At 39.3% G+C, this 22,743-nt stretch overlaps 1 protein-coding gene across 1 annotated transcript in view; it reads right to left on the bottom strand.

Annotated features, from left to right (window-relative positions):
- The window catches only part of APOBEC4 (apolipoprotein B mRNA editing enzyme catalytic polypeptide like 4), a 110,322-nt gene extending 87,804 nt beyond the window's left edge, over nucleotides 1-22,518 (bottom strand). The window contains exon 1 of the mRNA XM_044085297.1: nucleotides 22,269-22,518. The gene's annotated coding sequence lies outside the window, so the exon portion shown is untranslated. The remainder of the gene's footprint in view (nucleotides 1-22,268) is intronic.
- Nucleotides 22,519-22,743: the final 225 nt, after the last annotated feature.

Below are 22,743 nucleotides of genomic sequence, written 5' to 3'. Positions count from 1 at the left end.
GGGAATACATGGCAAATAAAAAATCAGAAAACGAATTAACTTTTGGCTTGAATATAAGGAATAACAGAAAACTCTTTCTTCAGATATTTAGATATTTGAAAATGGTAATGAACCCTGTAACCCTGTAACAAACATTAATATGACATGAGAGAGGGGTAAATGAGTTTAGTACCTGAGAAGGAGTTGTGTCACCTTATATGGCAAAACTTTTTTTATGGAAACATAAACAAAAGAGTCCATCAAGAAAAGCTGCAAAAAAAAGGCTCTGAATATTGCTATACAAGACATAAAATGTCATTTTAATCTTTGTGCTGTTCTGACAGTATTCGTCACACAACTTTGGAATTTACCCATCTCTGTGACACATGGTTTAGTTGTAGTAAGTGTGGAGTAGGAGCTTAGGTAATTCAGGGTTCCAAGCCAATTTATAGATAACTATTCATTGTTGATGTGCAACAAGCAATACACTCGGCTACTGTGTAGAAGGCTGTGGATTCTATTTTCACACCAGTTAGATTATTTTCAGTATAAGGGGATGCTACATGCTTGAGTGTGCTGTCTAATTGAGATGTTAAACTGAGGCCCCATCTGCTTGAGTTGGTAGCTCAGATGGATGTAAAAGATCCCATGCCACCCATTGAAAAGAGAAGGGTTTTTTTATTTACATAATCCATAAGTATTTTGCACAATCACATAAATTATTTATATTATTACTTTTTACATTCTATAGACATATTAAAACTATTTACTATCTATATATATATATATATATATATATATATATATATATATATATATATATGGATCTACCTTACTAGATCGACATGTTAAAACAGCGAAAACGACTTCACCGACGCCAGAAGATTGACAAGCAGAAGACCGATGGAGGAAGACACCGACGCTGAGAACACTGCGATGGGGAAAGGATGTGTAAGTATGCGGTAGTGACGGACGTTAGGGTGCGAGTAAGGTAAGTGTGCGATGTTGACGGTGTGTAGGGGTAGGGGTGGGATAAGTGAGTTAGGGTTAGGGCGCGGGTTAGGTAAGGGTGCGAGTAAGGTAAGTGTGCGATGTTGACGGTGAGTAGGGGTAGGGGTGGGATAAGTGAGTTAGGGTTAGGGCATGGGTTAGGTGAGTGTGCGATAGTGACGGACCTTAGGGTAAGGGTTTGGGTTAGGGTTGTAGATAGTTGTGTATGTATGGGTTAGTGTTGGTTTGTAAGGATTTTGGTGTGCTTGTGTTGTGTTTGTTGGCATGATGTGTCGGGTGTATGCAGTGTCGTGTTTGTGTACTGTCAATCTTCTGGCATCGGTGAAGTCGTTTTCACTGTTTTAACATGTCGATCTAGTAAGGTAGATCCATATATATATATATATATATATATATATATATATATATATATATATAGGGTCCCAATTAATTATTCAAATGTTTTAAAGTTCGAATGTCATATGGTCAACACCATATGATCGAACTTTAAAAAGTTCGAAGGTGAAAAGCAATGGCTCCGTACAGTGCAGAATGGGAACATTTCCTGTTTCTGCAATGAAGTGCGATCTTGCAGTTGGTATACTTGAGTAGGGGGATATGGGGGTGCAGGGGGGATTTCCACCCTGCTCAGAACATTGAGGTATGCTTTTTTAAATGTTTTATTATATTTTCGATGTTTCAAACTTTGCTCATATGTTGTCGAACATATGAGGTTCAAAGTTTTGAAACTTCAAATATATAATATAGACCCTATATATATATATATATATATATATATATATATATAGAGAGAGAGAGAGAGAGAGAGAGAGATTTACAAATCACATTTTCCTTTTTCATTTTACTTTATCATATATAATACATACTTATTACTTTTTTGACCCCCACTCGAGTTTCTACAACCAAAACCTTATTTTTCTGAACGTCATTGATAAGTCCCATTTTTCATTGAACAGGATTTCCTTAACCCTCTGATTCCAGATTATCCATAACATGGCAAACATTTTTTATCAAGATTTTCTACCTGTTTTTACTTCTATATCTATAGGAACCAAATTCAATCCTATCCATATTTAAATTGCTTACTTCTTTAAAATAATTCACATATTTTCTGTCTATAATCTTTTCCCATAACATTTTTACCCTTTTACATTGTATAAAAACATGTTCACATGTTTCAAATTCATTACAATGTAGACAAACTCTTGTCTTTTATACGTTTCTATGGCATATTCACCTTCACTGGTAGCTTTTGTGTAGACAATCTCCATAGAAAATCTTCACCTTCTATATGTTTTTTACATCTTTTGATTCTGTAACAATAGCCTTCCTTCTGTCATTGCTTAATTCCTTCCAAGGATATATCTTGTAATACTTTTCCAAAATCTTTTAATATCAGTTTCAATTTATTTCACATTAATTCTACACAAAATAATCCTGATACTGTCATTCATTCTTTTTTTCGAACTAAAAGAAATCACCCGTTCCATTTTATACTTCACAATTCGATATTATTCATTTTCCTCTCTCACTCTTTTTTCCAACTGAATTTCTTTTTTGTCTAACTATATTCCATTTAGCATCATCACTTTCACTTAAAATGGACTGTTCTTCTTCAGCATTTACTGTATTTAAATCATCTTTCACTTTATTTATTTGAATTACTTGTTCCATATCGGTATTACGACTATGTTTTATTTTTCCATTTTTTCTCTTCAACATCCTTTTCCACAGATTTATCCATATTGTTCTGTTACATTCCCTGTTACTTCACTTTCTTTTTCTTCAGACTCCCCCCTCCCCAAATGTCCCACTTTTTTATATTTATAACATTTATGTACACAATCTTTTGCATCGTGTCCTAACCCCCACATATAAAATATTTTCTTTTTTCACATTTGTTAATTAAATGATCCAGTTTTCCACACAAAAAGCACGTGTTTGGCTGTCCCCAGTATCTCACCAAATCTCTATCTCCTTCAACATTAATAACACTTGGAATATGTACACTACAATCATGTTCTAGTTTCAGTATTTCAATATCACATTACAATTCCATGCCCCTGTCCATAAACCTCTGTTATCATATACTATTGATAAAATCAATACATCATTGCAAAGATTTAATAAGCATTTTTCAAAGTCTCTTTTTCAAGCTTAGTTTAGAATTGAATAGGTTCATAGGTTCATAGGTGTGTACTAGGCTAATGGCCCTGGAGCCTTTACAAGCCTAGCCCATAGGATTACCCTGGCACTGTGCCACCCGACCTTAGTTCCCAGTGTCTCTGTCAAGTAGAGCCACTGGAGTGATCCCTGGGGTGAATTTTCTATTTCCCATCCACTCATCAAGATTTCTCTTGAAGAGGGCCAGTGAAGTGCCCTGCTTGACATGTATAGGAAGTTTGTTCCATAGCATGGGCAGTCTCTGGGTTATGAACCTGTCCCTCCAGCTTGTTTTGTTGATTGTGGTAATGAGGCTGAGGTCTCTGGAGCCTGTAGTGTGGAGGGATTGGGATTTCTTTAGATATAGCATTTCTAACAGAGCTGGGTCAGACATGGCCTTGTACGTCAAGCAGAGATTGCCTCTAAGTAGGCAATATGAGACAGAGAATAGTTGGAGTTTTTTGAGTCTGTCCATATAGAACAAGTGTTTAAGACCTAAGATTCTCTTTGTGAGGTATTTTTGTGGCCTCTCCAGTTGTTGTAGGTGTCTAGTGAGGTACATGCCAAATGGGGCATTGTACTTGATGATTGGTCTAATGAGGGGAGAGTAGGGGGAGACAATGACCTCTTTTTTTTTCTTACTTTCCCTAAAAGAGGGCTTAAGTACATATAAGTTTCATGGTGAGCAGTTTGTGTTTTTTTATATTCCTCTATAAAATTTTCCATTATCTGCCCAGTCTTGAAAATAATGACACAAAAATTCTCTTTATTGATATGTATAAATGGACTTACCTCATTTATTTTAATCCTGTCCGTCTTAGTAACTTTGTCCCACACCTTGTATCTGTCCATTGGAACATTTTCCTTTCTTTCAACTTGAACTTTAAGCAGTTTTTCTCTTCTAACTTATGTTTCTTCTACTTACTTGCCACATGTTCCTTCTCTTACCATCTCAGCATACATTTTTTCTCGATCTGTGTCTCCTCACTCTGCTGCCCTTCTTCCTTCTGTATTCTCTCCATCATTTCTCCCCATTTCCATCTTCTGGTTTCCTTTACGTCACCATCTCCAACAATATATCATCCCCAAAGCCTCCCGAATGGAGGGCTGTAACCATACAATCCTGTGTTATACCCTCTGATTTAAAAGAGCTTCTTCTGAAACACCTCTTCTGAATCAATCGCCATCACATTTGCTGCCTTCTTACTACTTTGAAAAGGCTTGACTGTCCTTTCCTCCATCTTCGACATACCATACTCCTCTCTCACATAGTTCTTGGCTTCCAACTCCTTCTCAGATGAAATAAACATCTCTGCTGTTCGATTAACAGCACCCTAAACTGGATTTACCTTCACATTCTGCTCTACACTCTTCATCTCTTCTTGTGATAGCTTCCTGCTAATAGAAAACAACACCTCTCCTAGCAGCTAAAGGCCTCCAAAGTAAAAGTAGCACCAATACCAAGCAAACCAGAAGCCCACCTTTCAACACTTTATTAAGACAACACAAACAAATAGAGCAGAGCTTTCGACTATAACTCTTTTTCAATGCTTTGCTCTATTTGTTTGTGTTGTCTTAATAAAGTGTTGGACGGTGGACTTCTGGTTTGCTTAGTATTGATAGCTTCCTGCTTTTCCGCATAGCCTTCATGCGCAGACCAGAAGCAGGAAGCAAAGTATGCCACACATGTGCATCCCCCCACAGAAAAGATTAGGGGAAGTTCCCCGATGTCCTGGCCTAATTTCCTCTAGTAGTATTAATAATAACTTGGGTCTCCTCTGAAAAGAGGCTACAAGCCTAGTGGTATTGAACTGGTCAACAAATGATAAATAAATAAATGAATAAATAAATGAATACATAAATAAATAAATAAATAAATAAATGGGAGGACCAATAACTGATCCACTACAGATTACAAGGAAAAAAAAAACATTTTGCCCCAACAAATTTTACATCAAGAAGTCTTTTGTCCAGCATTGGCAAAGAACCAGAAGCAACCATCTGGGACTAGCTGTTGTCCCATTTAATACTTTCATGAATCTTCCAGCAATAACAGTACTCCTATATTCCCATTAGATTTGTCGGCACTTGAACTATGTCATACATGAGTGACATAGTCTCGTCCAGTGTAGAAGGTCACAAATATGGTGTAACATACCTGCATATTAAGTGGGGGTATATGACAGTATAAATTGTTTACTTTTATTTCATAATTTCCAATGTCTTAAACTGATCCCTACATTAGTCATATGGAATCCTGTTTGTATAACTTAAAAGAACTTGATACTTCAAAACTTGCAATTATCTCAGTCAAGAAAAATCTAACTTCCATGTTTTTTTCTTTTGGTACATAATTGCTCATTTAGTATGTGCTTGACTTGACCTTACCTAAAACTGTAATTTACACCAAGAATTGGAAAAGACTTGTAAGGAAACTTACAATAGCAAATTCAGATGCATCAGAATTGAAGAGCTGAACATTAGTTAAATATGAGTTAAAGAGATAATCTCTCTCTCACACACTCTCTCTTGTATGCTCTCTCTCTATCTCTCTCTCACACACACACACACACACACACACACACACACACACACACACACACACACACACACACACACACACACACACACACACACACACACACACACACACACACACACACACACACACACACACACACACACACACACACACACACACACACACAGGCTATCTTAATTTTATAAGATAAAACAGGTCAGGTACAACCTGTTTTAGAGACAGTATGTGACTATGTTTGTTTGTCTTTTCAGCTTTTCCCAGTAAGGGGTCACCACAACGGAACTCTGGTCCGCTAATGATTGGCAGTAGATTTTTTTTTTTTATTGTGCCGAGTTGTCAGCCCAACGCTCAACCTTTAGCGAAGGCAAGTATGTGACTATCATATGGGTAAATTAAACTGGAAAGACTAATGTCAATAAAAAATTTGGAATACCTGTAGAAAACTATTTATTCATTTGCTTTTGTTTGCCAGGAAAGTAAGACTGGATGAGTAATCCCTTTTCAGGGAAGGCCCAGAGAGATAAGCTCCTTTTTAATACATAGAAACATATGAACATTATAACACAGAATCAAACAGCAGCAATTAGAGTGCAATGATAAATAAGAACCTGGAGTTTAAAATATGACTGAATATATGTACAATATTATGCAAACAGAGACATGAGACTTATTTTTACAGGAGACACAAAGATTGTTGTATACAATAGGAACCATTTGTTAAAAATGTACCATTTAATAAAGTTATTGCTATGGCAGGGTACATGAATTTTGACAAAGGACGCTATCATATGGTACATGCATATTGGAGTCCGGATTGAAACAGCAAGAGAAAGGAAGTCAATTGGCTGTTGTGTCAGAGGAGAAATACAGGTGTGATGGTAGACGTGGGAGAGAAAGGAGTAGGTAGAAGTAGAGAAGGAAGACATGCTATGAAGTAAAGGGGAATCGCTACAGGGGAAATGGGGAGAAATGATGGAAAAGAATGCTGGCACATTTGTTTTGATAGAAGAAAGTGTGATGCAAATATAGATGAAATCTGTCAAAAAGTGAATTGATTAGCTATGTCAGTTTTAAAATATATTTGGTTCAACAATAGAATGCCTTTATTTACATAATTCATTAGCAGGCAACTTGAATTTGGAGCCAGACCTTGGTCTTTGTATAAGAAAAAATATATTATTAGGGCAATAAAAATTAAATTCTACTTTACAAACTGGATTGAGAGATGTTGCACCCTTTCATGCAGTGAGGGACCGAAAGCAATTTATAGAGTCTATCCTTGTCATGATTTAAGGACTGACCTTGTTTTTGTCTGTAAAGCTTTCAAAGACTTTATCTAAGCCAGAATGTGAAAAAGCACTCTGTTTTACTTTTGAGTGCTCTTGTTTAAATACAGCTATGCAATTAAATGCCTGTGGGACAGCCATCAAACAGTTACAGATGACTATAAACAGTTTTTAAATAATTTCATCTTCATTTTTTAAAATAGTGTTAATAGCATGGCACAATCATTCCACAATCATAAAAACTGCTGAGTCCTTGAACTGAAACAGTACCTAAATGCAAACATTACTGGAAACAATTATTTTAAGTGGTAAACTGATGGATGCATTAGGAATATCTGACAACTTGTCTCTATATGTAAGTAAACAGATACTTTCTTAGTTCTTTAGTGATTGCATCTTTTCAAGTAGTACAGATGAATTTACAGGGAATATTGCACAATAAAAAGTCAGCAAAGTGTGAGCTAGCTTCAAATTGTCTCTATAACATGGGGAAAATGAATGAAAAGGAGTCGAGCTGAGTGCATTACACTGACGACAAAAGGAAATGGGAAGGGAGTATCAAACAAACTTTGAAATAGCTTTCATCATGAAATCTTCAGATTCCAAAAACAGCATATTTCATGGTAAAAATGAATAGACACAACTGGACTTACATAGTACAGAAAAGGGTTTCAGACTTTTTCTTTAATTTTAAATGAGTATAAGAAGTCTTGAGATTATTATAATCTATTCACACTACAACACAATGAAAAATTAACTGCTTGAGGATGTTCTTTTTTAAGTTCAATTGTAAGCTGTAAATGTGTAACTTTCTCATACGAATGACAGTGCAAAGGATTTTTAAATGTATTAGTTTAAAGTTTAAGCATGTGTGTACACATGTATGCCTGCTTTTTACATATCTATATATGACTTTGTTCCTTTGTTAAATGAGTGGAAGGCCTCTCCCAAAATGCATCACTTTCATCTCTAAGATAAAGAAGAAAACAACAGAAAAGAATAACACATGCATTCATTTTGCATTTTGTCTCATAAATCCATTTGTAGTATAATTTAAAAGTCAACCTCCATGCTGTTTTTAATTTATTTTCCAACTCTACAAGTGGTTTGATGGATAAATGTGTATTTTTAGTACCATTCAGCAACTAAGTGCAATAACAGAGCAGCATAAAGAAAGACAAAACAATTCTCATTGTCTGATTACTCATTTAATCCAATTTAGGGTCATGGAGGGGGGTTAAACATAACCTGACACTCAGTGGGTAATCTCAGAGAAACCCTTCTTAGATGAGGCACCAGCCCCAAGTCCATCATAGGATATGTGAAAAGTCATCCACAAGCACACACATGCACACATTTGCACACTCACATACACACTCACACAGACTCTGCTGTACACAGACAAGCACACCCACACACATGCATGCACATACGAGCAATTTTTAGAATCACCAGTGTAACTACAGCCCATCTTTGAAATGTGCAACAAAATCAAAGAATCTGCCAGGACTGCATGCAGACATAATGAAATATGTAGACCACACAGAAGGTATCTAAGGTAAGAATTGCAATGGACTGCCAAGCTATGGGAGGCAGCATCTCTGACCTAAGTGCTACTGTATCACTTCAAAACAAAGAAAGTATTATACCTAGCTACCATCTGAAATGCTGGGACCCACCAGAACAAGTCCCAAAATACAGAGACTGAATGGCTGAAAGTGAACTTACATATACTAAGTCTGAGATGACTTTTTTTGAATATTCAGTTTTCTGTGCAGTATGGCAATTTCAGACTCAGTGTGTGTGTGTGTGTGTGTGTGTGTGTGTGTGTGTGTGTGTGTGTGTGTGTGTGTGTGTGTGTGTGTGTGTGTGTGTGTGTGTGTGTGTGTGTGTGTGTATGTGTGTGTGTATAGGTTTGGGGTGTGTGGGAGCTTGATCCCATATGGGGTGCAGGGGGTATTACCCCCCAAAAAGAAGTTTTAAGGAGAAGACCGATTTTTAACGTTCCCTCTATTCTGGATTTTCAGGGTTTTTTCAGCTTGTCGGCACTTAGCATTTTGAGTGATGACATTTCAGTAGGGAGCCATTATATCTACAAAGGGTTTATAAAAACAATATTTAATGCTGGAAGTAGAGTGAATGAATGTGTGGTGACTCTCACACAGCCAAAGCATCTGAGAAATATCAATTTCCCTTTTTGCCATTTGTCTTTGGTTCTTTTATTTTCACCTGGATACCCTGTCAAACACTAACAGAGCCAAGAGTGCTAGAAGGGATCTTAATTTGTCAATACCTCATTAAAATAGAAACCCAGTGGACATTTTATTGGAGCATGCATTGCCAAAATGCATTTCAAAGGGAATCATATGCTTCTTCAATACTACAGTCAAGCCAGAAGTGAACTGACTTTGTTTGAACTATATGTTGGTTGAAAAAAATGTGTTACTGTTATTGGTTAATTTTGGAAGAGCTTTCTGTTTGGTGATGGTACAGGTGACAACAGTCATAGACTAATGAAACAGAAACTTGTACCATCATGTTGTATTTTGGGAAGTTATAATGAACTATTACTTGTATTGGTTAAATAAAATGGACATTTTAGAAATAAACACACACTTTTGTCTTTGGTTTTGAAAGGTTGGCTTTTGGGGATACTTTGACTGTAGCAGCAGCCAGTGTTTCCATGCATGGGTCAGTGTAATCATTCAGCTTGTCTACTTTTAGGATCATTGTATGTGAGTTGGTACAGCTTGCTACTTATTAAAAGTGGTGTCATGACAGAAATTGTGATAAAGCTGAAGAAATTACCTGTGACAGTTGTGTACAAATCTGAATGAGGAGAACTAAGAATCAGACAAGGAAGCTTCAGAGGCAACTATGTTTGTCACTGAGAAGCAACTTATGAAGGTGGTTGCAGTAAATGGGGATGTGCCTTTACCCAAACAAGTGGCAACTTAGAACTGATTATAATATTTAAGGGAACAAAGAATCCAAAAACTCCAAGGAAAGGGTGCCACAGAACCAGGAACCAATAAAACCACAACAGGCACCCAAAGAGGCAGAAGGTAATAATAAAAAAACACGAGCTTGTAGGTGTAAGCATCAGCAGGTTTAATCACATAAACACCACACAATACAAAGCGTTTTCGTCCACCAGACTTCCTCAAATGTAAAATTTTACATTATAAATATTAAGCAACAGAATGAAACTTTTCTGTGTTCTGGTATAGTTTGTCCCCCTTTCCTTCTCACAACTAAATATAACTAACTCTGCGTGTACTGTGTTTTGAAGAAAAGAATACAGGCAATCTTGGAGTTAAATGATTATATTCATGAATAATCCTTCATTTTAGTGAATACTATTTGGGAATAAGTGTTTTATAAGCTACTTTAGAATAAGTGACCTACAGCAGAATTACACACACACTATTATTTTGATTGCTGCTGAATTTGCTTTACCATGTAAAGTTATACAACTCGCTGATGAAACTTCTCTCTATCTAGAGGAGAGACAGTCAGTTCTCTTAGTGAGAAAGTCTCTTCCACAGCAGCCCCAAACTTCAGATTGAATGTCTTAATGATATGCAAAAATGTTCTACAGTTTCAGCTTCATTACCACGTTCTATCCATTTTTTCAAGTGAAAACTTTTAAAAAAGTGTAACATTACATGGGCAGCCTCCTCCACTCAACTTCAGTATGACCCGATCTCAAAGTTTTATCTACCCACCACCTTTCAATAAACTTCTTATTTGATGCTTCTTCTTAAAAAATTATGTTACCAGTCAGTGGTTCTGCAGGTGACACACACACACACACACACACACACACACACACACACACACACACACACACACACACACACACACACATACACTATAGCAATAGAGATGAAAATGCTGTTGGTTCTATTCCAGCATGAGATGCTTGGATTCAAACTCCAGTACTAAGACTGTTTATTATTATTTATAGATTTGCCAGGGTAGTGCACTGATCAATACTGACCAATTTCAGGGTCAGCGCGGGAGCAGGATTTCTATAGGTGAATCTGCAGAAGGATCATTAATTGACATGCTGCACTCCTTAAGAGTCATCCTTTGGTAAGACATTAAATAGGAAGGGTATCTGTGCGAAGTGGTTATAGCTCTGGTGGATGTTAAAGATTTTATGGCACCTATAAAATAAGGAATAAGTCAATCTCTCTGGTTTCATGTTCAAACTACCTCCAGTCAACATTAATATCACCTTAGAGCACCTCTGTAAATAGGTCATATGACTATCGGGCTAACATGCTCAACAAAAGTAAGTAAATAAAGAAAATTGATATAGGATCATAGGGTCGTACAAGATTATTAGGCTATCAACCCAGAGGTCATTTCAAGCCTAGCCATTGCATCCCAATGTAATGCCATAGAGATGTTAGTCAATACCCAAGATTGCATTTAGTAATGACCCAGGAGGGTTGTGGGTGCTACTCCTGGTAAGAATTTACAGTGCCCCATCCACTCGTCCAGATTCCTTTTGAACAGTGTCATAGAAGTGCACTGTTTCACAAGAATAGGTAGCCTATTCCAAAGATGCAGCAGTCACTGGAAGATAAATCTGTCCCTCCAGCATGTCATGTTTAAGTTGCAGGGCATATTTAGCTCTCTGGAATGGATGGCCCTAGTCACGTTTGATTAATGGATATGCAGCAGGTTCATTAGGTTTAGGTCTAAGATTGTTCTGTAAGCCAGGCATAAGTCTCTCCTAAGAAGTCTATATGATACAACTAAAGTGACAGGGACTTTAGTCTGCCTATTGCACAAGCTGGAGTCCCTTGATCTTCTTTGTTAGAAACCTCTGAGCTCTCTCCAATTGCTGCAGGTGCTTTGTGCAGTACATGCTGAATGTGGTGTTATACTCAATCATGATCTGGATTAGTGCTGAGTGTAGAGGGGCTATAACCTTTTTTCTCTCAAGGTGATGTCTTTACTAATAAAGTGTGCTACGTAGAAAGCCTTCTTTTCTACAGTAGACACATGGTGGTCGAAGTTAAAGTTGCAGTTGACTTCTGAACCCAAGTCCCTTACGACTTCCTGGGTACTTAGGGCATTGTTGATTTGATAGCATGAAGGGACATTGTTTTTGCTGAAGGGAACAATGATGCATTTCTTTGCATTCAGTTTGAGTCCATGACTAAGACACCAGTCGCTGGTCTGTGAAAGACCTTCTTGGAGTATAGTGACATCATCTGAGGATGCAGTAATTGCACCCAGTTTGCAGTCGTCTGCATACTTGGTCAGCCACAACCCTGTAGTTTTGACATGAACTTCTGAGAAGTATATATCAAACAGTAAGGGGCCCAGCACAGACCCCATGTGGCACCTTGCTGGTAGCAGGTCTGCTGGCTGATGTGGAGTCACCAAGTTGGATAGTGTACGTCCAGTTTGTCAACCAGTTAGCAATCCATCTTACAATGAAGGGGTTTACATTCAGTTTGCTAAGTTTATTGGCAATGCCTGTGTCTAGGATTGTGCTGAAAGCCTTTGCCAATTTGAGGGTGTGTGCACAGATTTTCCCTCATCAAGATGAGGCCGGTTATGCTTATGGGTCTGTAATTCCTTGGGTCTGTTGCTAGACCTCATTTGTGGAGGTGAAAACTGTTGCTGTTCTCCATTCCACAGGAACAAAGCCTGTGGTTAGACTATGATTGAAAAGGGTACTTAATGGTGATGCTATTTCATGTTTTAGCCTGTTTAGAAGACAGCCTGGGATGCTGTCTGGTCCCATACAGGCTATGTTTTTTGCCTTGAACAAGGCTTTGATGACCTGTTCATTAGATATGTAGGGTGGAGAAGAAGTTTGGATAAAGGTTTGTGATAGATTTACAGGGTTATGGAGGTGACATTTTTGCCAAACCTATCTGCTAGCAGGTTTGCTATCTCTGTGGGGTCAGTGTATGTGATACTGTTGGTCACTAGTTCTGCACATGGTTGGGTCCTACCTTTTAGGCTATGTACGTAGCTGTAAAAAGCCTTATAGTTATCTTTGGCTCATAGGTTCATAGGTTCATAGGTAGGTACTAGGCTATCTGCCCGAGGGCATTTCTAAGCCTAGCCAGAGTGTGTCAGCTTTCGCCGCCCCATTGATTAATTAACTGAGCCTCTGTCAAGAAGAACCAATGAAATGATCCCAGGTGTGTATTTTCTGTTACCCATCCACTCATCAAGGTTTCTCTTGAAGAGTGTTAGTGAGGGGCTCTGTCTAATGTAGTTAGGAATTTTGTTCCAAAGCATGGGGAGTCTCTGTGACAGGAATCTATCCCTCCAGCATGTTCTATTTATTGTTGTGGTGAGGTTTAGCTCACTAGAGCAAGTGGCTTGCAGTGACTTGGATTTCTTTAGGTGGAGCATGTCCATCAATTCTGAGTTGGACATGGCTTTGTAAGTCAGGTAGAGATCACCTTTGAGTAAGCGATATGCCACTGAGTACAGCCGGAGTTTTTCCAGTCAAGCTGCATAGGACATATGTTTGAGGCCATTAATCCTCTTGGTGAGGTACTTTTGTGGTCTTTACAGCTGTTGGAAGTGTCTTGTGAGGTACATCCCAAATGGGGCATTGTACTCTATGATGGGTCTGATGAGTGACGAGTAGAGGGGCACTATAACCTCTTTATTTCTAGATGCGAACCCTTTAGTAATTAGATGGGCTACATAGAAGGATTTCCTAACTACTTCGGCAATATGATTGTCAAAGGAGAGATTACTATTTACCTGGGTCCCCAGATCTCTTATTACCTCTTCTGTATTAAAGGGGCTGCCACCTATGTGGTAATTCATGGGTGTTTTGTTTTTCCCAAACGGGATGACTATTTATTTTTTGGCATTTAGCTTGAGACCATGACTTTGACACCAGGTGTCCCTCTCAGTAAGGCCCTTTTGGAGAATATCCATGTCAGCCGGAGAGTCAATTATGACTCCCAGTTTGCAGTCATTGGCGAACTTGGTTAGCCATAGTCCTCCTGTGTTTTCCTGTACTTCTGAGAAGTATATGCCGAACAGTAGGGGTGCCAGGACCGAGCCTTATGGGACACCACTTGGGACTGGTTTAGAGCTGGACCTAGAGCCCGCTATTCTTACCGTGTGAGTTCTGTCTGGAAGCTAGTTGGCAACCCATCCCATAATGTAGGGGTTTATGTTCAGGCTGGTGAGTTTTTCTATAATTCTCAAGTGGGGAATGATGTCAAAAGCCTTGGCTAGGTCAAGGTAGGCTGTGTGAACCACCTTCCCCTCATCTATGGCCTTGGTGACTGTCTCGAAGAAATCAACCAGGTTTAGTAGGCATGATCTGCCCTTAACAAAGCCGAATTGGGTCGGGTCAAGAGTTTGGAGGTTCCCAATGCCTTTGTTAGTGAGTTCCATGATGATGCACTCCATAACCTTGCAGACCAGGCTAGTCAGGCTTATGGGGCGATAGTTACCAGGGTCAGTTGTGGCCTCTCCTTTGTGGAGCGAAATAACCGTTGCTGTGCACCATTCTATGGGCACATAGCCTGTGGAGAAGCTGAGGTTGAACAGTGTGTTTAGATGGGGGGTTAGTTTGTTCTGTAGTTCGTGCAAGATGCAGGCTGGGACACCATCTGGCCCCACTGACACTGTGCTTTTGGCTTTTGAAAGGGCTGTTTTCACCTGTGCATCTGTGATTTCTGGGACACTACACTTTTCTGGTATTGTTGTGGGCCCTTTTGGGGGTGAGAGGGGGGGTGAAGTTTGCACTGAATCTATCTGCCAGGATCATGGCAATATCAGTAGGTTCAGTATATTTTGTGCTATTTTGCACTAGCTCAGAGCCTATCTGTGAGTTGCCACTTAGATTCTTGACATAGCTAAAGAAGGCTTTATGGTTATCTTTGAATCCTTGGCTATTTTTCTTTTAAAGTTAGCCTTGGATGATTTTATGAGGGACCTTAGTTTCTTACTGATACTGATCAGGGTTGTCTTTCCTTCTTGGGATTTGCTTTTTTTCTGAACTAGTTTCCTCCTTCTATTGTATAGCCTGTTTATGGCAGGGGTCCACCAGACTGGTTTCCTTCTCTTAGGGGAGTGAGTCTTAGTTTGGCTAGGGATGGCACGATCCATGCATCCTTGTAGGTGCTCATAGAGTGCATTTGTAAAAGTTCCTGCATCTTGGACACTGTTATCCTTTAGCGTGGGGGCTGTGAAACTTACCACCTCTGTCTTAAGTAAGGTGAAGTTTGCTATAGAAAATTTTTTCACTGTGGTTTCCTTGGTTGGGGGTGGTGGTGTGGTGTGGACATCCAGAATGATTAGTTTATGGTCTGATCTAACCAGTGACGGGTTGACCTCCGGTGCGGAACACCTGTCGCCCATGTTGGTGGTGACCAGGTCCAATATGTTTTCACCTCTGGTAGGGAAGTTTACCAGCTGATCCAGGGCATTTGAGTTGATAAATTCCAGGAAGCACTGGACCTGGGAGTTTGTACTTGAGTAATTTTCCCAGTTAACGGTAGGGTAATTGAAATCACCCAATATCAGGGTGTTCGGTAGGACCTTCAGGTTTTCCAGTGTCTCCAGAAAGGTGGACTGGTGGTCCTGGGTCATGGATGGTGATCTGTAGCAGGCCACAATTTGCATTGTAGATTTGCCCGATGTTAGTTGCATATGGATGATCTCAGAGGTATCATGCTGTGCCACTAACCTGAAGGTGCAGGTATCCTAGGTGAATATGGATACACCCCCTCCTTCTGTGTTTTGGTCCATGTTCTGTGGCTGCGCTAGATACGTTTTCTTGAAGAGGCCCTTAGAAGATTTGACAAATTGTCTTATTTTCCTGTTGAGGCTGAGGAGGGTGCTTTTCCATTGTTGGGGTCTCGCCTTTGTTTTCATGGACAGCAACTTTTTGCATTTATTGTAAAGGTTGTTGATGCTGGATGTCCACCATGGTGGCTTGTTTTTACTTCGGCTCTGGCTTTGATTCTTTCTGGTACAGCTGAGTTTATGCACTTATGCAAGTGATTGTACAGGGCTTTAGTTTAAGCTTCAGTGTAGCTCTCATCCAAAAAAAGGAAGCCAATCTGGTGGTCCCCTGCCATAAACAAACTTTATAACAAAAGGAAGAAACTTTTGCAGAAAAGAGGAAAATCCCAGGATGCAAAAAACTCCCTTACTAGCCTCAGTAAGAAACTGAGATGCCTCATAAAATCCTCCAAAGCTAGTTACGAAAATAAAATTGCCAAAGATTCCAAAGACAACCACAAAGCATTCTATAACTATGTCAAAAATCTAAATGGCAATGCTCAGATCTGCTCTGAGCTAAAACAGAATGGCATTAAATATACTGATCCAAAGGATATTGCCAATATCCTGGCAGATCGATTCAGTGCCAACTTCACCCCTCTCACCCCTAAATGGCCCATCTCAATACCGGAAGATTGCCAAATTCCAGTAATAACGGCCACACAGGTACAAAACGCACTCTCTAAAGCCAAGAATACAGCATCCATGGGACCAGATGACATCCCGGCTGTGTACTACATGAACTACAATATGAACTGGCACCTCACCTAAGTGTCATGTTTAATCATAGCCTCACCTCAGGTTTCATGCCCACTGAGTGGCAGAGCTACAGTTATCCCAATCCACAAGGGGATCCACCTTGGATCCCAGAAACTACCGTCCCATCAGTCTGACAAGCCTTATCTGCAAGGCCATGGAGCGTATTATCATGGAACTTATAAACAAAGACATTGGCAACCTTCAAACACTGGACCCCACCCAGTTTGGGTTTGTGAAGGGCCGATCTTGTCTCCTGAACCTGATTGACTTCTTTGAATCAGTCTCCAGAGCCATGGACAAGGGTAAGGTGGTCCACACAGCCTATCTAGACCTTGCCAAGGCCTTTGACACCATCCCCCACTCTGGAATCATAGATAAACTTACTAAGTTGGGCATTAATCCCTATGTCACCCAATGGGTTGCTAAATGGCTTACTGATAGAACCCACACTATAAAAGTAGCTGACTCGAAATCCAGCTCCAGACAAGTGACAAGTGGAGTACCTCAGGGTTCAGTCCTGGGGCCGCTCTTGTTTGGCATCTACTTCTCTGAAGTACAGGTCAACACTAAGGGACTCTGGCTAACAAAGTTTGCAGATGACTGCAAACTGGGAGCCATTATTGAATCCCCAAATGATGTGGATATTCTACAAAAGGGCCTTACAGAAACAGATGCTTGGTGCCAGAGCCATGGGCTCAAGCTCAATGCCAAGAAATGTATTGTTATCCCCTTTGGGAAAAAACATGCATCCATGAATTACCATATAGGTGGCAGTACACTAAACACAGAAAGTGTGATAAGAGACTTGGGGACACAGGTGGACAGTGGTCTCACCTTCGATAACCACATCGCCACAACAGTCAGGAAATCCTTCTATGTGGCACACCTCATCACGAAGGGCTTTTCATCCAGAAAAAAGGAGGTCATTGTCCCACTGTACTCATCCCTCATTAGACCCATTATAGAATACAACACCCCATTTGGTATGTACCTCTCAAGACATCTGCAACAACTGGAAAGGCCTCAGAAATACCTCACTAAAAGAATCACAGGCCTAAAGCAGATGCCCTATGCTGACCGCCTTAAAAAACTCCAGCTATACTCTGTCGCATATTGTCTACTCAGAGGCGATCTCTGCTTAACATACAAGGCCATGTCAAACCCAGAGCTGTTGGACATGCTACATTTAAAGAAATCCCAATCCCTCAGAGCTACACGCTCCAGGGATCTAAACCTTGTCATCACAATAAACAAAACATGCTGGAGGGATAGGTTCCTGACCCAGAGACTCCCCAGACTCTGGAATAGATTGCCCATGCATGTCAAGCAGAGTGCCTCTTTGGATCTCTTCAAAAGGAACCTTGACGATTGGATGGGAGAAAGGAAATTCACCCCAGGGATCACGTCAGTCGCCCTGCTAGACAGGGGTCCAGGAAAGTAAATAATGTGGGAAGAAATAGCCAGGGAATTGTTATGGCTAGGCTTGTATAGGCCCTAAGGCTGATAGCCTAGTACCAACCTATGAACCTATGAACCTATGAACAACATCCAGCTAGGGGTGGGGCTTGGAATGCATTTATACCTTCACCTAGGAGGGTATAGTTTACCTTGGTGAAGTTTTTTAGTCTGATCTTGCCCTTTATGAGTTCTGGTGTTAGTGTCAGCTTGAAGGTGACTGATTTGTGGTCAGATTTAACTAATGAGGTTCCTACAGTTGTGGTAGCTCATGTGTTTGACATGTTAGTGAAGACCAGATCTAGTATGTTTATTCCTCTTATCAGAATATGAACAATTTGTTCCATGGCATTTGAGTTAAAAACGTCAAAGATCTTTTGCGCTAGCAGGTTAGGGTTAGTTTTGCTTTCCCAGTTGATGGTGGGATAATTGAAATCCCCCATAACCAGAGTGTTCAGTAATATTTGGATTGTCTCCAGTTTGGTCAAGTAGGCTTCATGCGTGTCATGACCCATGGAGGGGGATCTATAACTGGCTACGTTTTGAATGGGGGTCTCACCCACTGTAACCTGGACTTGGAGTAACTGCATGAAGTTGTCCAGTCTAACTAGACAGGAGGTAATCTCTAATATAGATCGAAACACCACCTCCTTTGGTTCTCACATTTTCATTTTGTGATCTGAATGTGTGGAAGGCATTGTAGCCTTGCATGGCTGGGGTACTCTGTCAGGTCCTTGAACCAGGTTTTTGCAACTGCACAGACATCTACATCTTCCAGTGATAGAAGTGCTTCCAGGGTGTGACGTTTTTGGTTTAAGCTCCTAACGTTTAACAGCATGACCCTTATTTTGCTATGACTGACAAATTTCACATTGGTAAGCTTGTTTTCAAGACTTTGCCACAAAAAACACTATGGGAGAGAGGCAAGAGTCTTTGCCAGCACTCAAAAGCCTAGAGGTACTAGGTGCAAATTGTTTCTGGCAAAGCAGCAAGATTTGTCGACCATGGCTTCCCAGGCTGACAGCAACTGGATCTCCATTGAATGACACCAAAAACTAAGCCAATTATTGAAATCAATCATTTTTGTTTATACCATGAGATCATTCCAGGTGTGGAGGGAGCTCAATCATGTCTCTCTTCATATAGTCCAGTGAGATACATCTCAGGTTGTTCACTCCTACATGAACTATGACAGAGTTATAACGGTACTCAGTGCTGAGATACCTGAGTGCATGTGTGATCTGATGAATCCCGGCACTGGACAGGCAGTTGACCGTGACTTTCTCCTTGTCCAGCCTGGTGAGTGGGACATCCATGTGTCTCACCACTGAGTCTCCAATGACTAGAACATTTAGTTTTTGGGTGTTACACCTTGCCAATTTGGTAGGTACGACACTGGTGTTGCTGTGTGTCATGGGTGCTGTGGGAACTGTGTTAGTTATAGCAATCTTGTGTTATGAAAGTCTCTGGTGTTTCTGTAAGTTTTTTGAGAGAACCTCTGCATATGTTGATTTTTGTGTTGGATGCATACAATGTGTATGAGTAGTGGTACTATGTGCATGTGTACTGGTGGGCGGGTTGACAACCTCTGCTGCTTTACTGTTTTGAGTGTGAGAGAGCATACATTCAATATTCTTGGTGTAGATACATCTCTCACACTCTGTACTAGATTGAATTATTAGTACAGGGTTGTCAATGTACATTACGCAAATGCTAAACTCCCTCGGGAGAACCAAGTCAACAAGGTTGGCAGGAGAAACAAGGGTAAACCAACTGTTCATAATGCTAGGCTGAAGACTGTTCTCACTAGGAGGAACTTTCAGCATCAATCAAGGAGGAGCTCAGTAGATGGATATTTTTTTTGGTCATTTAATAGGTTTTGTCTCACTAACTATGGCGCAAAGTTGCGCTGTATTGCTCGATGATGTGCGATGCACAAACAAGCAGAAACCTGCTTCTAAAGAGAAGAGGAATGATATACCAGTAAGTAAATAAAATTTATATGTGATTTCCTTCTAAAGAGAAAGGAACAATACACCATTTCTCTAAAACCTATAAATTCTAAGTAGAGCTATTTAATCTATTGAAATTCAATAAAACGTAGTAGGGAGAACCTTTTATCAGCTCTGTTCAACTGTTAAGTTATCTATGCATGCTATTATATGCATGCCTGAACTTCTAAGTTTGCGGTGTCAACTAACACCTGCAGAAGAATGTTGGGATTATTTGCTGATTCTCGCTGTTTTTGTTGTTGTTCTTGTTATGTTTGTGTGTTTTTGCTGTTGCATATTTTATGCTGTTTCATTGTATGTATTTCTTTCTTTCCCAGGCCAAGCCTAAGATGGGTCTTTGTGAATCAGTTCTCTGCCTCAGTTAACAAATCTAAATAAATAAATGCCACTAGTAAAAATAAACTTATGCCAGGGGTAAAAGATTCATTACCACAATTCTCCCTCAGATTGGACAGAAACTTAATACACAGTTTCAGAAGTGTCTAATGTGTCCTTTAGATTTGTCATTCTCTCAGGAAAATATGAACATTAGCTAGAGAATGTGCATCCAGTTTCTAAACTCCTTGCCAAACTATTTATAGCAAATATCTATCATTTTGAAGTTTATCTGAACAAGTCTCTCCATCTATTAATAAAAAAATGGAGTCTTCTAATAAAGAGTATGCTGTAAGTTATGGCTTGTGAAAGATCCTTATTTAAATTTTGCTCGACTTTATTACTTTAGAGATTCTTTCAGATTTGTATTTTGACATTGTGATTTCGCTCCCTCCAGGCACAGCTGCAAGAACTTTTAGATTCTTTTAATTCTTACAAACGCTTTGCACCTTGACAGTTGTAAGAATTCTAGACTTAAAATGCTAATAATACAAAGTCTTACATTTGTACATTGTAAATAGTAACTATTATTCCTAGAATGCTGTGTCTGCATTCATATAAAGGAATATTTATATATTCAACTAATCTCCATTTAACATAATTTTGCATACCTTTGACCCTCATAATGCTTAATATTACAACTGCTTACTTACAATCGTAGGACAAGTATTCTGCTAATAATGGAGTTTTCTATTTTGCAGTGCTGCATTTTTGCACTTGTACTACATTTTTGTAGTACTTGGGCCTTGAGACTACATAACTAAGCAAATGAATGATAATCATAAAAACTTGAATAGAGTATTTAATGTAATGGACTACTTCCCACACACCCCTCTTGTATTTGAAGACTGTCTACACGTCTGTGCTTGCTAGGAAAAAAAAACATTGGGGTCATTTAATCTCAAGTTATTATCAATTGCTGCTGAGTTTTACAGCCAGATATCTGTCTTGGCTGAACAGAGTTTATAAATTGTCCACCAACAAACTGATCAACTCTCTTACCTTCTGCACTGTCTCATTAATGCCTGTAATGACACACAAATGTGGACTTCTTGCCATAACCTACTGTAGATTATGTACCTCATCCTTAGTACATTTTCTTTCATCAATAGTGTATTTAACCTACAAAATAAAATAAACAGAAGGCTAACAATGCAGGCTGGAGGGCAGGGAGTCATTGACCTGCAAACAGGGAGTGAAGAATATTCTGTAGCAAAGGAAAGAAAAATGCCTGATTGATCAGCAGAGAGAAACGTGACTATAAATAACATATTTTCTCCAAAAATACTTTCTCAGTAAATTATACTTGAATTAAAGCAACTGCCTGTAACTCTGCTGTTTCTGTACTGGTGACACGTAGTGTCATTATTCCACTGATGGGAGACAATCTCCGACACAGAGTCCACAGTCTGGCAGGTCACCAAAGCCAATAAATCACTTGTGATGTTTAATTTTTATTAATGTAATTAAGCTACAAAAGCAGTAAAGTGCAACTTTGCTTGATAAGGCAACAATAAAACTCAGATATAAGTGGCTAAAATACTAAGTGTATTCATCCAAATGAATATAAAGGCTCACTCTTTTGCTGTATACAACTCTCTTAAATACATATTTAAGTCGCATGCACAACAAGGCTTTAGTACTGTTCATCTAAAAGACAAAACGTCACTACTCAGAATGTATCGCATTGTAGTTATTATAGCCTGTAAAAACAGTGTAGTATTAATAAGGCACCTACGGGGTTATATCATAATTTAGCAGGAGTCACACAGTGTAATCAAGCACGTTCCTTTATCAGTAAAATGTAACATGGCTCAAATAAATGCATGCAATGCTGCTTTTATGTTGAGATTCAGAAGAAACACACAAAAAAATCACCATTAAACTTACTTCATTTTGTAGCCAATTTTGTTGCTTGGAATGGTGCGTTTTCTTTTTAGCAGCACCTCTCTGACTGCAGTCACTAAGAATCTTGACTAAATGTAGATTCTAGTTTCCAAAGGTGTGGCAGTTGCTTTGTTCTAGTATTAAACATTAATGCACTCCCAGCAAGATCTCTATGGCATTATTTACAGTTGTCCAACACTTGGATACATGCAGTATACAGACATTTACTTCCTTATCAAAAAGCAGCTAGCTAAGAAAAAAAATCATGCAAACATGTATCACACTGAAACCCAATGCACTTTGGATTTTAGTATTAATGTTCATAGCCTTAGTCTTAAAACTATACTGCAGTTTGCAAGAGGCCATGAGCATAACAACACACCTGTCCCAATCTCAGATAACCTTCTTATGGCCCCTCAACACCCTCACAAGGTTGAAAATAGAAGATAAGTTTCAAGGGCATGGACTTATTATTATG

This window comes from Protopterus annectens, chromosome 10.part0 (assembly GCF_019279795.1).
Source record: "Protopterus annectens isolate FY-2018-M chromosome 10.part0, PAN1.0, whole genome shotgun sequence".
Lineage (NCBI taxonomy): Eukaryota > Metazoa > Chordata > Ceratodontiformes > Protopteridae > Protopterus > Protopterus annectens.
The sequence above is the reverse complement of the archived record's forward strand: the minus strand, read 5'-3'. Positions and strand labels throughout refer to the sequence as shown.